The sequence below is a fragment of the Peromyscus californicus genome, unplaced genomic scaffold (genome assembly GCF_007827085.1).
Source record: "Peromyscus californicus insignis strain IS unplaced genomic scaffold, ASM782708v3 Scaffold_21__1_contigs__length_65335640, whole genome shotgun sequence".
NCBI lineage: Eukaryota > Metazoa > Chordata > Mammalia > Rodentia > Cricetidae > Peromyscus > Peromyscus californicus.
The window spans coordinates 28,639,241-28,653,389 of record NW_026294514.1 but is presented as its reverse complement, the minus strand read 5'-3'; positions in this window follow the sequence as shown (position 1 = coordinate 28,653,389).

The following is a 14,149-nucleotide window of genomic DNA, read 5'->3' as shown; positions in this document are numbered from 1 at the left end:
GGCCGGACTACGTTAGAGTGCAAAGTGAAAGCTAACCATTCTCAGCTTCGTTACTGCCAACATTTCACATTTACTTCTAGACTTTATATGGTCTTCTGCTGGTGCTTTATGCAATGCTGGGGATGGACTCAGGGCCTTGGACGTGCAAGTGCTCTACCACTGAACTGTGTGCCAGCCCAATTAGGCAGATGGATGGATGGATGGATGGATGGATGGATGGATGGATGGATGGATGGATGGATGGATAGATAGATAGATAGATAGATAGATAGATAGATAGATAGATAGATAGATAGATAGATAGATAGATAGATGGATGATAAATATAGATGGATAGATTAATATATAGAGAGAGAGACAGACAGACAGACAGATAGACTGCTCTTCCAGACGACCTGGGTTCAATTCTCAGCACCCACATGGCAGCTCACAACTGTTTTTGACTCCAGTTTCAGGGGACCCAACACCCATGGCAAACCACCAATGTGCACAAAATAAAAATAAAATAAAACAAATCCTTGGGGTTGGAGAGATGGTTCAGTGGTTCAGAGCACTGGTCCATCTTTCGAGGACCTGAATTTGATTCTCAGCACCCACATGGTGTTTCACAACAATCCCTAACTCCAGTTCCGTGGGGATCTGATGTCCTCTTCTGAACTCCAAGGGCACCTACCAGGCACACGTGTGGTGCACAGACAAACGTGCAAGCAAAACACTCATAAAACAAAATGAGTAAGTCTAGTAAAAGATTTAAGAAAATGAAGCAAAACTCACTTGGCCTGCTGCTGATAAGGTCATTTATGGCAAGGTATGGCGGGGGGTGGGGGGGGTTCTCAGCAAACTGCTTTTGCCAATGGTCAGGGTGCCGGTGTGGACAAACAAACGATTCCTTGCGTTCCTGGTTATTAACATAAACAGCACATGCTCTCTAAGCTTAGGGATGAGCATGAAGCTGTGACTTTTTAGCTCTCGGGGGTGGAGGGTAGAGTGTGGGTCACATATAATGTTTTTAATATTAGAAAGGAAGACAGTTTGGAGTTTTTCCCTGGGAAAACAAACAAACAAACAAACAAACAAACACAAACAAACAAACAGCAGCATGACCTTTTACTAGCAGACATACAGGAAATCCAGAAGGCGTCTTCTCAGTAGGGCCATACTTGAGGCTGGAGGCGGAGGGATCACGGAAACAAGGGGCTCTGTGTTCTATGGTAGTAAGACGTGTAAACAACTCTAACGAAAAGTGACAGACCGAGAGGAACTGGGGTGTAGTCACAGAGGACAACCTTAGCTTGTGTTTTCCTTCAAAGAGGATTTGGTGACCTCTGCTGGGGATGAGACCTCCAGCTGGAATGAGACAAGGAGGTGCAAAGAAGTCAAGTTTTCTAAAGAAAAAGAGGACGACTGGACAAGTGGGGGGAATGAGAGCAGCTGGAAAACACATTGTAGAGGCAGAGAGTGGAGGGAGCTAAGGGTGCTGGGTGAGCCAGCAAAGCAGAACCCGGGAGGGATAGACAGGGAAGCCTTGCCCAGCGGTTCAGGTGGCTCTGGGGACTGATCACTTCAACTTTCGAGAATGTACTCTAAGGAAACAATCAGATAACCCAGAACAAGTGTCTGTTCCAGCCAAGCACAGAATTTGCACTGGTGAATTTGCAGTCTGTTCAGAATGTGATAGGGATGTTGGGAACGATGATACGGCTTCCTTTATACTGTGATGGGAAGACAGCTGAGAGATGTTGACCAGTGAAGAACCAAGTCACAAAACGCTGTTAAGACGTGTGATGGTCTTGGGGGCTGGAGATACGGCTCAGTGGTCATGAGAACTTGCTGCTTTTGTAGAGGACTGGGGTTTGGTTCCCAGCACCCACGTGGTGGCTTATAACCATCTACAATTCCAATTCCAGAGGATCTGATGCATTTTCCTTTCCTCAGTGAGCAGCAGATATGCATGTGGTACATATATGTATATGTTTGGGTCCTCGAAAGATGGACCAGTGCTCTGAACCGCTGAACCATCTCTCCAACCCCAAGGATTTGTTTTATTTTATTTTTATTTTGTGCACATTGGTGGTTTGCCATGGGTGTCGGGTCCCCTGAAACTGGAGTCAACAACAGTTGTGAGCTGCCATGTGGGTGTTGAGAATTGAACCCAGGTCCTCTGGAAGAGCAGTCAGTGCTCTTAACCTCGGAGTCATCTCTCCGGTCTCAAGTTTTGTTTCTGTAGCTCTGCTCAAGAACATTATTCCACTCACCAAGTACTGACTTGTGGAGTGAGTGTTGTATGCCTGGCAGTTGTGTGATAAAGCGGGATAGTGTTCAACAAAGTCATACCACAAGCAATCACATAAAAAAAAGTTTTCATGAATATTTTGAAGGAAACAAAAAAGAGAAGGAAAAGGCTCTTATTATTGATCACCCTCTGTGAGTAAGGTAACGTGGGAAAGCCTGCCTGAGGATGGAGCAGGAAGAGGCGCTCAGGTGCCTGTGGGGAGCTGGAAGGCATGTTCCAGGGTCTTCCAGGGTGGGGAGCCACAAGACAGGGCAGGAGCTGGGTGAGCTTGGGGAGGCGGCATTCACTATGGATATTAAATATATGAGTTTTAAACTCTGTCAGAATCAAGGGTCTGGTTACTAATTACAGGTAACCTGGATCCAAAACGGACATGAGTTTTGTTAATTTTTTTTTGAAGTCTCCCATAAATAATGACTGTCTTTGACTCTTCGAGGAATCTCAAACCATAATCATACTCAGACACCCCATCCGCATAGACTGAAACAGGGACAATATATTGATGGCAACTCAGATGAAAATTTGCTGAAATTAATTTTATTGTGTTTCTAATTCCTTTTAATGAAAGAAGTGGCATGAACATGCAGATGTCATTTTAGGGTTTTTTTTTTTTATTTTCAATGCTTTAATTACAAGATCTTCACCGATTATTCTTTAAAAAGAGGGACACAGGAAGAAGCGAGGCAGGAAAGAACTATTTTCAGCAGTTTTCAAAATAGAAATGGAGACCCTTTTTGTGTACTCTAAATAACATTGCTTCAGGCTTCCTATCCATGCCCCATCCATATTTCCTGTCCATCTGGGGCCTCATTTCTAAGTACAACTTCTTTAGAGATCTTTGTGCCTCTCTCCTCTTGTTTACACGTCTGACCCCAAAGTTTGAAGCTAAGTAAACAAGTAAACAGGGCAACTTGAAAGCCCTACATAGACAGAGACCTGTTTTCTCCCATAAGGAAGTGGTGGGTCGCACCGGCTCATCCAGACGCTGTTACTAGAAAAGAGGACATTCACACAGCCTTCCTTATTAGGGATGTTGGCGAGTAAAGCATCCCTTGGCTCCTTCCGAGCACTGCATTTAATACCCTGCCTCCGGGTAAAATACCTCCAGCTATTCTGCTTCAGGGAGCCGGCTTTGTGGATTTCCAGAAGTAAGTGGAATCCAGATCCTGGTAAAGGAAGCAAGAAGGAACAGAAGAAACAGTTCTGCCACCCATTGTCCGAATTAGCATCGCTCTGCGGCCTTTTCATTCTTACCCTGAAAACTAATTCCTGAAACCAGTGTCTGGGAAAGAATTCACTGTGCACAGTCGGGTCTTAGAAGGCCTTCAAAATAGTCTTTGCAAAGCTGTCAGAAAGTATGAGAGATCTAAGAAAAGCGATGCAGAGCAATGGGCCTTCTTAAGAGTTACCACTGAGTGTCCACTGAAGGGCTCTTACCCTCTAGGGCTCTTACCCCCGATAGCCAGGAAGAGTCCACTAGGGGGCGTCAAGCCCACCTAGGAGAAATCATCACTGAGACTCAAAGGAGGGATTTCTCCACCCACCTGTGAGCATCCAGTGGCACCTTCACCGAGACCTCGATAAAATCTCCTCCTCTGCTTCTTAGGCTTCTTTATTGAGGTAGATGCCAAGCAGGGGTTTGAGCAGGGTCAGATTTTCCTTGGCACTTAGATGATGAGGAAATAGCACAGTGTTTATCCAAGTATAAGAAATGACAGCATTCTGAACTCTGAAAAAGAATGGGATTCTAAATGTCAAGATGAACATGCCAGCCAGATAAATTCAAACAAGGTATGATAGGCTCGAGATGTACAGCACACTCTGCTGTCTCCTGTGCTGAGGGTTGCTTTGTTGCATTGGGAAAAAATGTGTGTGCAAGAAAAGCAGCCCAAGTCTCAGCCAGGGTTCTGTGGTTCTTCTCTATCAAACCTGGGGCACTACAGTTAACATTCCTTGTTTAGTAAGAAAATACATAAAATGACCCCGTTCTTTCCAAATAAACAGAGCTCTGAAGAATCGCATAAGCCGTGTACACACACGATCAACTATCCCATTCTATACCCCAAGCAGGCATCATAAATCAATCACAATACTTACTAAACCCAAATGCTACTGGAGAACCATGCTCAAAAAGGACTCAAGGAAGTTACTACCAATCAATAGGGAACATCCTAAAATGTGAAATCTTTAGGGTTTTTTTTTTTTTGTGTGTGTGTGTGTGTGTGTGTGTGTGTGTGTGTGTGTGTGTGTGTGTGTTTGAGACAGGGTTTCTCTGTGTAGCCCTGGCTGTCCTGGAACTTGCTCTGTAGACCAGGCTAGCCTTGAACTCACAGAGATCCACCTGCCTCTGTCTCCCAAGTGCTGGGATTAAAGGTGTGCGCCATTAGACCCAGCTTGTTTTCAATGTTTTAATTACACATTCCTCCCAGGTTTGTCTGAGGAGATGGAAGGGTTCAGGAAGAAATTAGGCAGCCCCCTTACCTTTTAGGCAGCTCTGTGTTTAAGATTCAGCTTCCCACGGAAAGAACTGTGAGTCATATGGAATTACATATGACTTGAACCTTACACAAGATCCCAGTTGAGGTAAATCACTAAGAAGACAGCTACATTTTCCAAAACAAATTGTATGTATTAGGGACGGCCTTTCAAAACTCAATGAATAATGTTGTGTTGCTTGTCTCATAGCCATGACCAAATAAATACCTTCCAGCAGCAACTTAAGGTATCAAGGGTTTGTTTTGGCTTTCCTAGACTTTTCTTTGAGTTGAGAAGCCTGGTACTTTCCTGGCTGTTCACAAACACAGCCCACCACAGCGGAGAAGCCGTGGAGCTAGAATACATCAGCCCATAATGACAGGGGCTTATTATCTCTCTGCTTGTTCACATCTTGGCAAATGTAGACACAAAGAGCTCAGGCCAGAGCCTAAAGCACGTATCACCTTCAAGACCTACCTCCAGTAGCCTAGCCAGCCAGATAGTCACCATGTCCGCTAAGGGCCCACAACCTCCCAGACAGTACCACTATTGGAGGCCAAGAGTTCTGTTGTTGTTTGGGTTTTGCTCTTTTGGAGGGCCCACCACACAGCTCCCAAATAAATCACACATGGAGGCTTATTCTTAATTATAAATGTCCAGCCTTAGTTTGGCTTGTTTCTTGCCAGCTTTCCTTAACTTATCCCATCTACCCTCTGCATCTGGGATTTTCCTGCTCTCTTACTTCTGTAAATCTTACTCCTACTCTGTGGCTGGCTGTGTAGCTGGGTGGCTGGCCCCTGATGTCCTCCTCCAGCAGGATCTTTCTTTGATCTTTTCCTCCCAGATTTCTCCTGCTATTTATCCTCTCTGCCTGCCAGCCCCACCTATTTCTCTCTCCTGCCTTGCTATTGGCCGTTCAGCTCTTTATTAGACCACCAGGTGTTTTAAGCAGGCAAAGTAACACAGCTTCACAGAGTTAAACAAATACAACAGAAACAAAAGTAATACACCTTAAAATAATATTCTACAACAGTGTTCAAACCCTGTGGGGGACATTTCCTATTCAAACTGCAACAATACTTTACAGTTGAATTTGGGCTTGAGTTTAGATTCCAATGCTTGGAGCCTCGGCCTGTCCGAACACTGAACTTGGGGAAGAATGCTGTTCAGTCACTCTTGGAAGGGTTTGCTGAAGCCTCCTCTAAATGCCACAGCCCCTCCACCCTACATGCTCAAGAACTCTTAAAGGAAAGAAAGTGAGGAGGAGGGTTAAGCAAATACAAATCCTATCAGCAATGAGGCACCAGGGCCCTTTAAAAGGGAACCCGAAGTTGTAAGAAGGTATTTTAAAAGTACGAAGGAGCTGGAGAGATGGCTCTTCAGTTAAAAGTGTAGACCGCTCTTGCAGAGGACCGAGGATCTGTTCCCAGCACCCACATCAGGAGGCTCGCAACCTTCTATAGCTCCAGTTCCAGGGGATCCAACGCCCTCTTCCGGCTTCTGTATGCACTGCATTCAAGTGTACACACACACACACACACACACACACACACACACACACACACACGAAAGGAAGGAGAGCAAGGAGGCACAAAAACGGGCATCAAACGATGGAGCCAATGGGTAAACAGTTAACTACTAGTTTTAGAAAAAGCTAAACACCTCATGGCCTCCTATCTCTAAACCAGTCGATACATTTCCTAAGCACAAAGATGTCCTCTTACATAACAGGAGTATAGCTAGCAATCTCAGTAAATTTAACATAGATTAATTAATTAATTTCGCTGAAATCTAACGTCCCTGACCCACTTCTGTCAACTGACTCAATGGTGGATTTACAGTTTTTCCCTCCAGCCTCTGTTTAGAGTCAAATATCACATTTAGCTTCCAGCTCCCTCTGTCTTTCATTAATCTAGAATATTCTAGAACCTTCCTTTGTCATGTACAATGACCTTTCTCCCAGCCTGGATTCCTCTAAATGATCATTTTTCCCATTTAGAGTTTGTCTAGTATTTCCTCGTGGCTTGGGTTAGATATTCTTGGCCAGAACCTAAGACAGATACCACTAGGCCCTGAATGTGTCACTTCTGGGAGCACACATCATCCAGACACTCTCATTGTGGATGCAACAACCCACTCAAGATTCTCAATTTTCCTGTGTTAGGTTTGACTTTATCCTCCCCCATAATAACTAATGGCCCGTAGAGAGAGACTTTGAAACCATACAGATATCCTGCTCTTCACTCTAAATTCCACAGGCATGGATGATTCTTGTTTGATCTAATCTTTGCCACAATCGTTGGAAATGCTGACTTTCTGATTTCAGCGCCTCCACCCAATTCACCTGTTGGTTCTCTGTATTTCACTGCATTCCAGATTCCCACCCCCATATGCAAACAAAAGAAGTGTTTATTCATTCATCAACATGAAATCATAAGTTCCTATTTGCTTTTTTTAAGATTTATTTTATTTTTCAATTATGTGTTTGTGTCTATGTGTGGCTTTGTGCACTGAGTGCAGTACCCAAAGAGGCCAGGAGAGGGCATTAGATCTCCTGAAACTGGAGTTACAGATGGTTGTGAGCCAAGATGTGGATGTTGGGTACCAAACCCTTGTCCTCTGGAAAAACAGCCAGTTCTCCAAACCTCTGAGCCATCTCTCCAGGCCCAAAAGTTGTTATTTCTAATGACATAATTAATCATTGCATTTAAATTATCCCAGATTTAGCTACTAGAAACCTCTTCCCACCTGGTCTTTCAACTGTGTCCTTGTGAATCACTCTAATTTCTTTGTGACTACTTCCTTAATTTCTAACATAATAATACATCCTAAGTTCACCTTGTATAGCCCTGCCCTGGCCCTAGAATTATCTCTTTCCCCCCAGAATCCTTGGTATCTTTAGATGGTATAGTAGTCAGAGTTCTCTAAAGGAAAAAAAAAAAAACTAATAAAATGAACATATATTAAAGGTGGATTTTTGTTAGTTTGGCTTACATGATATGGTCTAGGTCAGTGGTTCTCAACCTGTGGGTCATGACCCTCTTGGAAGCTGAATGACTCTTTCACAGGGGTCACCTAGGACCATCAAAAAACCACAAATATTTACATTAGATTCACAACTGAATCAAAACCAGACTTATGAAGTAGCAATGCAAATAGTTTTATGGTTGGGGGTCACCACAAAGGAGGAACTGTATTAAAGGGTCACAGGATTAGGAGGGTTGAGAACACCAATCTAGGTGATCCAATAATGGCTGCCTTCCCACTGGAGAATCTGGGCACATGGGAGCTTCTCAATCTACGGTCACGCTTCAACAGGCCCAGGCTGGCCTGAAGGCCTGGAGGGCTCCGGTCTACGTTAGAAGGCTGAAGAAGCCCGGTTCTAATGGCAGCAAAGAATGGTGGAGTAGTGATGAACAGAACTTGAAGACAAGAAGGAAGAGAAAGTAAAAGGTGTTGTCCACATTTAGGGTGCGTTTTCCCACTTCAGTAACTGATCAAGAAAATCTTCATAGATTGACTTGCCTGGCAGCCAAAGTTAGCCAATACAGATAGGGACGGCACTAAAAACCAAGACCTGGGTACTGGGTGTGCCCATTGCTGCTGTGACATTTGCTTCTTAGCCCTTGGAGCAAAGCTGCATGTATGTGCATTGATGCATGCATAGGCATGCTAATACATGTACGCGTGCATGTATTTTAGAAACATGGAATACACTGAAACCTCAGTTTCGATCCATTTCAACAGGGATTTTTTTTTCCCTTCCCCAGACACCATATTATTTATTTCCTTTCTTCCTAATAAAACCTGGATTGCCGATAATGACAGTTAGGACTAGTTGGCTGTGTTCTATAACATATAAAAGTGTTTCAGAATTGCTTTATCCTATAACTATAAACTGCTATAAAAGCTCAGGCTGTGTGTCCCTCTATTTCTTCACTTAAAATGAGTGTAGGGGATAAGGGTAACATTCAGTGGCAGCATGTTCAAGGCCCTGAGTTTAACATCCAGCGCTGGAGAGGGACTTAAAACTTAGGCTCCATAGTCAAATGCAGATCTCTCCTCTAAACATAGATAAGAATTATGGGTTAATTTAAGTGTAAGAGCTGGTCAGGAATAAGCCTGCCCATTCCTCCTGTTGGCAGCCAACTTCAGTGTTTCCTGGCTGATCCTCTCTGAGTTGTTCTGGGAGAAATAAGCGAATACAGATGTTGGCCTATCTTTCCTTCTTCCCTCCATAAAAAGTAAAACATGGTGATGATGTTAACCTTGAAGGCTGGATTGAGAAGCACCTGGAGTAGGAAGGCACACCTCTGTGAGGGTGTTTCCAGAGGGGATGGACTAAGAAGAACCCTTCCTTGAATGTGGGAGGAGCCCAGTCCACAGGCTGAGAGCTGGATGGAATAAAAGGAGGAAAGGAGAAAGACACAAGTTCTCACTCTCCCTCTTTGCCTCCCCTCTCCTCCTCCCTCTCTCTCTCCCTCCCCCATCCCTCCGTCCTGGCCACCACAATGAACTACTAGGCTCTACCATGTCCTCTCTGCCGGAATGGACTTAAGCCTCTGAAACCTTGAGCAAAGCAAATTCTTCTCCCCTTATATTGTTTCTGTAAAGTGCTTTGTTAGCAACACCATCTGATATATATATATATATATATATATATATATATACACATAATATGTTAATTATGTTAATATATAATGTTAATTAGTATATTATTTAATTTCAAATATACTTCATATATTATATATTATTAGGACGAATTAAGGATTAATTACTACAAATCATGTTACCGTGCCAAAGGATAAATACCAAGTTTTATTAAATACTACCAAATATCCCCCTTTCTTATTACTGTGATCAAATATTAACCAAAAACAACTTAGGGAGAGAAAGGATTTATTTGGTTTATGTGTCCCCATCACAGTCCATCCATCATCAAAGGAAGTCAGGACAGGGACACAAGGCAGAAGCCATGGAGGGATGCTGCTTACTGGCTTGCTCAGCCTGCTTTCTTGTACAACCCAGGACCACCTGCCCAGGGATGGCCCCACCCGCAGTAGGCTGAGCCCATTCATGTTAATCATCACTCAAGAAAACACACCACCACCACCACTGACATGCCCACAGGCTGACCTGATGGAGGCAATTCCTCAGTAGAAGTTCCCTCTGCCCAGGTGACTCCATTACAAGGATTGTTAAACTAACCATGTGTGTGAGAAAGATCCAGGTTTGCCAAGTGACAGATAAATTCCAGGGTTGCCCATTTACATGTGAACACAGCGACTGCATATTTTGCCTTCCTGTTGAAATGCCACCTGCATATATTATTCAATGACATTTGTCCCACTGAATTAGTTAATTTCAAGGTTGTCTTCTCTCAGACTATAAGATTATTGGGGACATAATTTCATCTTATTCTTGTCTATATCTTTATCATAGGAAAAATATAGATGAATTTGGTCCCCAGCAATTAAATCTCGATTGAAGGAAAAGGAGATGTATGATGGAAAATAGAAATACCGAGTAATAACCAAAACTGGGTACCACCTATATCAAAACATCAAGGTTTGTCCCAATGTGAGATTGTTGTCCAAAGAAACCTGTTTGGTTGTGACCAGGAAGACAGCTTAGTTGGTAAGGGACTTGCTGCTGTACCCACATAAAAATCCAGGCACTATAGCAAATTCCTGTTAATTCTAGTATTGAGGAGACAGAGACTAGAGAATCCCTGGGGCTTGCTAGCCAGTCTGTTCAGCCAAATTAGTGAGCTCCAGATTCAGTGAGAGACCTTGCCTCAAAAAATGAGGTGGTGTGTGGTGGCACATGCCTTTAATACCAGTACTGGAGAGGCAGCAGCAGGTGGATCTCTGAGTTTGAGGCCAGCCTGGTCTACATAGAGAATTCCAGGCCAGCCACAGCTGCATACTAAAACCCTCTCTCAGATAAATAAGTAATATGGGAAGTGATTGAGGAAGATACAGTGTCGACCTCTGGCCATGCTGTGGGATATTCTGTATGTTAAATGTGTTGCTCTGATTGGTTAATAAATAAAACACTGATTGGCCAGTAGCCAGGCAGGAAGTATAGGTGGGACAAGCAGAGAAGAGAATTCTGGGAACAGGAAGGCTGAGTTAGAGAGACGCTGCCAGCCGCTGCCATGAAAAGTGAGATGTAAGGTACCAATAAGCCACGAGCCACGTGGCAACTTACAGACTAATAGATATGGGTTAATTTAAGATATAAGAACAGCTAGCAAGAAGCCTGAGCCATTAGGCCAAACAGTTTAAATAATATAAGTGTACGAGTGATTATTTTATAAGTGGGCTGTCAGACTGCCAGGGCTTGGCGGGACCCAGAGAGAAAACTCTAGCTACAGGCCTGCACAGCTGCACACATACACCTGCACACATCCATGCATGCACATGCAAACATGTATACAAGAAAAGAAAGCTATTTCTTCCCAATTGCTTCATTTTAGTTTCCATCATAGTTTTGTTTAAACAGAACTTAGAAGAAACTCCCTATCAGATTAACAGAAGAGGTGGTGCCTAAAGCCTAGTAAACTTTAAAAAAATAAATAAATAAAAGGAAATGATAAATTTTGTTAAGACTGATCTTAGGCTACCTAAGTAAATTTCCAAGCTTTGATTACAGATGTCATTGTAGAGAGGCACCTCGGTGAGAAATGGAAGCCTCTGGGATTCCTTGAAGCATGAAATCTAAGCACACCATCCTTTACTAACAGGCATTTATGGCCAATAGGGCATCCTTCTTACTCATGGAATAAATAACCAGCCTTGAGAGCTTGCCAAAACATCTACATATTATGTCCTTGAATCTTCACTGCTCCAAAAAGTTTTTCTAACAGTCTTCTGATAGAAGGAGAAACCAGGTAGGTCTTTCTTTATCTAAGACCAGTGGGTTGTGGTTTTTCTGAACTCTGTGACTACACAGCACAGGCTAAAGAAGCCAAGTTAGAAGCTAGCAAGTGATTAGAATTGACTAGAGAAACAGGAACCCAACTCTAATTATAGAAGTTGTTGATTACCCTTCTCTCTGCAGACATTACTCCATTCTTGGTCTTCAGCCCTGGCATGGACTTGGCTTCCATCATGCTTCCTACCAAACAGCAGCAGCAAAGAACAGCCCTTCCAAGTTACATTTGGCCGCAAAATAAATCTCTCTGTCCTCCCTAGAGCCACATGTCCCAGCCCTTGAAGCTCAGATCTGCCCACTGCCACAGAAACCATAAGGAGAGACCACCTAGCTAGCTCCCCACCCAGGCATGAGATATGCAAAACACTGGACCCTCCCGGCTTCCATCCTTTCTTAGTCCATTTGGACCTGGTAACATAGGACCTAGGCAGCCTACTTCCTGACCAAATGGGAAATCTGTGATGCAACCCCCAAAACTAACCCCAAACCCAGAAAGCATTGCCAATGTTCAGTGATCATCTCAGGCCAAGGCTTGGAACTGTCAATGACCAAAATGTGTAGGAAATCATTAGCACTTGGACTATTCTCCCAAGTCCACATGTGATCAGCAAGTTCAACACTGACTCTTGTTTTTGTTTTTGTTTTTCAAGACTGGATTTCTCCGTGTAGTTTAGGTGCCTGCACTGGATCTCGCTCTGTAGACCAGGCTGGCCTCGAACTCACAGAGATCCTCCTGGCTCTGCCTCTGGAGTGCTGGGATTAGAGGCGTGTGCCACCACTGACTCTTAATTAACACTTGGGACAAGCAAGTTCTCCTCTCTATGCCTCACTGTCTTCATCCACAAGATAAGGACAACATACTAGTTTCTTTCCCCACTCGTGTGACAAAATGCCTGGAAACGGCCTGTTTAATAAAAGAACAGAGTCTCTGTGTGAGACAGCTGGTCGGTTGTGCCCACCGTCAGGAGGCAGAGAGAGGCAGATGGCTGCTGGTGATCGGCTGGATTCTTCCTTTCTTCATTCAGTCTCTGACCCCACCCCATGAACTGGTGCCACCCAGAGTTTGCATAACTTTTCCTATCACAATTAGCCCAAGGATGTGGAAACACCAAAACAGCACCTACCTGATTAACATCCACCATTCACTTGGTTCGTGCTCCAGACCTCATATCTTTGCTCCATTTCTAATCAGTCGTCCAGCCCAGTCATTCTGCCTGAAAACATTTCGTATATTCCTCCATTCCCCTACATACTATTTGCCACTGCTTGAATTTGAGTTCTGAGACAGAATCTACAAGTTGCCTTCTCCAACACTCTATCCCCTTCCCCGCCTAATAAGTAACTCCCGAATTTTAGCAGGATACGGAGCCAGCCAGCCAGAGGAATACATTACCCAGGTCTCGTCTAATTAGGGGGCTGTGTAACTAAGTTCTAACCAGTGGAAAGTAAGCAAACATGATAGGTTAGCCTTCTGGAGAGTTCCCCTTCTAATTTTTCTTTTTTTTTTTTTCTTTTTTTTTTTTTTTTTGGTTTTTCAAGACAGGGTTTCTCTGTGTAGCTTTGCACCTGTCTGGAACTCACTTGGTAGCCCAGGCTGGCCTCGAACTCACAGAGATCCGCCTGGCTCTGCCTCCAGAGTGCTGGGATTAAAGGCGTGCGCCACCACCGCCCGGCCTTTTTTTCTTTTTTCTTTTTTTTTTTTTTGGTCCCCTTCTAATTTTTAATATTTTTAAATTATGTGTATATGGGTATGTCTACTTATGGGTATGTTCACGTAAGTACAGTGCCTACAGAGGCCCAAGGTATGAGCGTTTCCTGGAGCAGGAGTCACGGGCAGTTGTGAGCTACCCAACACGGGTGATGAGGACCGAACTCAGGTCCCTTGCAAGAGCAGTATGTGCTCTTAACCACCGGGCCGTCTCTCCAGCTCTGCAGTTCCCCTTTTAAAAGCGTGCTTTTCTGCTGCCTCTCTTCATTGCGCTCCTGCAATGGTCTCGAAAAGCACAGCACCACCCTAGGGCCAGCCGAGCAGGGAGCTGGGAGATGACTTACTCTCTGATAACTTCGTAGCCTACACAGCAGTTCCTGGCTGCTTGCTACTTTCCGAGAGACAGAAATAAACTTTAACTTGCAACAGTGACAGATACCAGGGAAGAGAATTAATCATGACAAGTACCCCATCGTTTCTCTCTCTTCTAGATTACAGTAAAGGCTTTCCGTGTTTAGTTTCTTCACCTCTCAATGTCTCTCCCCATCCATCCTCCTCTGCCTACTTACACACACACACACACACACACACACACACACACACACACACACACACACACACACACACTGCTTCCAGATCAGTCTCCAAAAACACACCTCTCTCTATTCCCTCGCAGAACCTTCAATGCCCCCCACCCCCATGGCCCAGTCTCCTCATTTGGCCCCTGCCTAAGG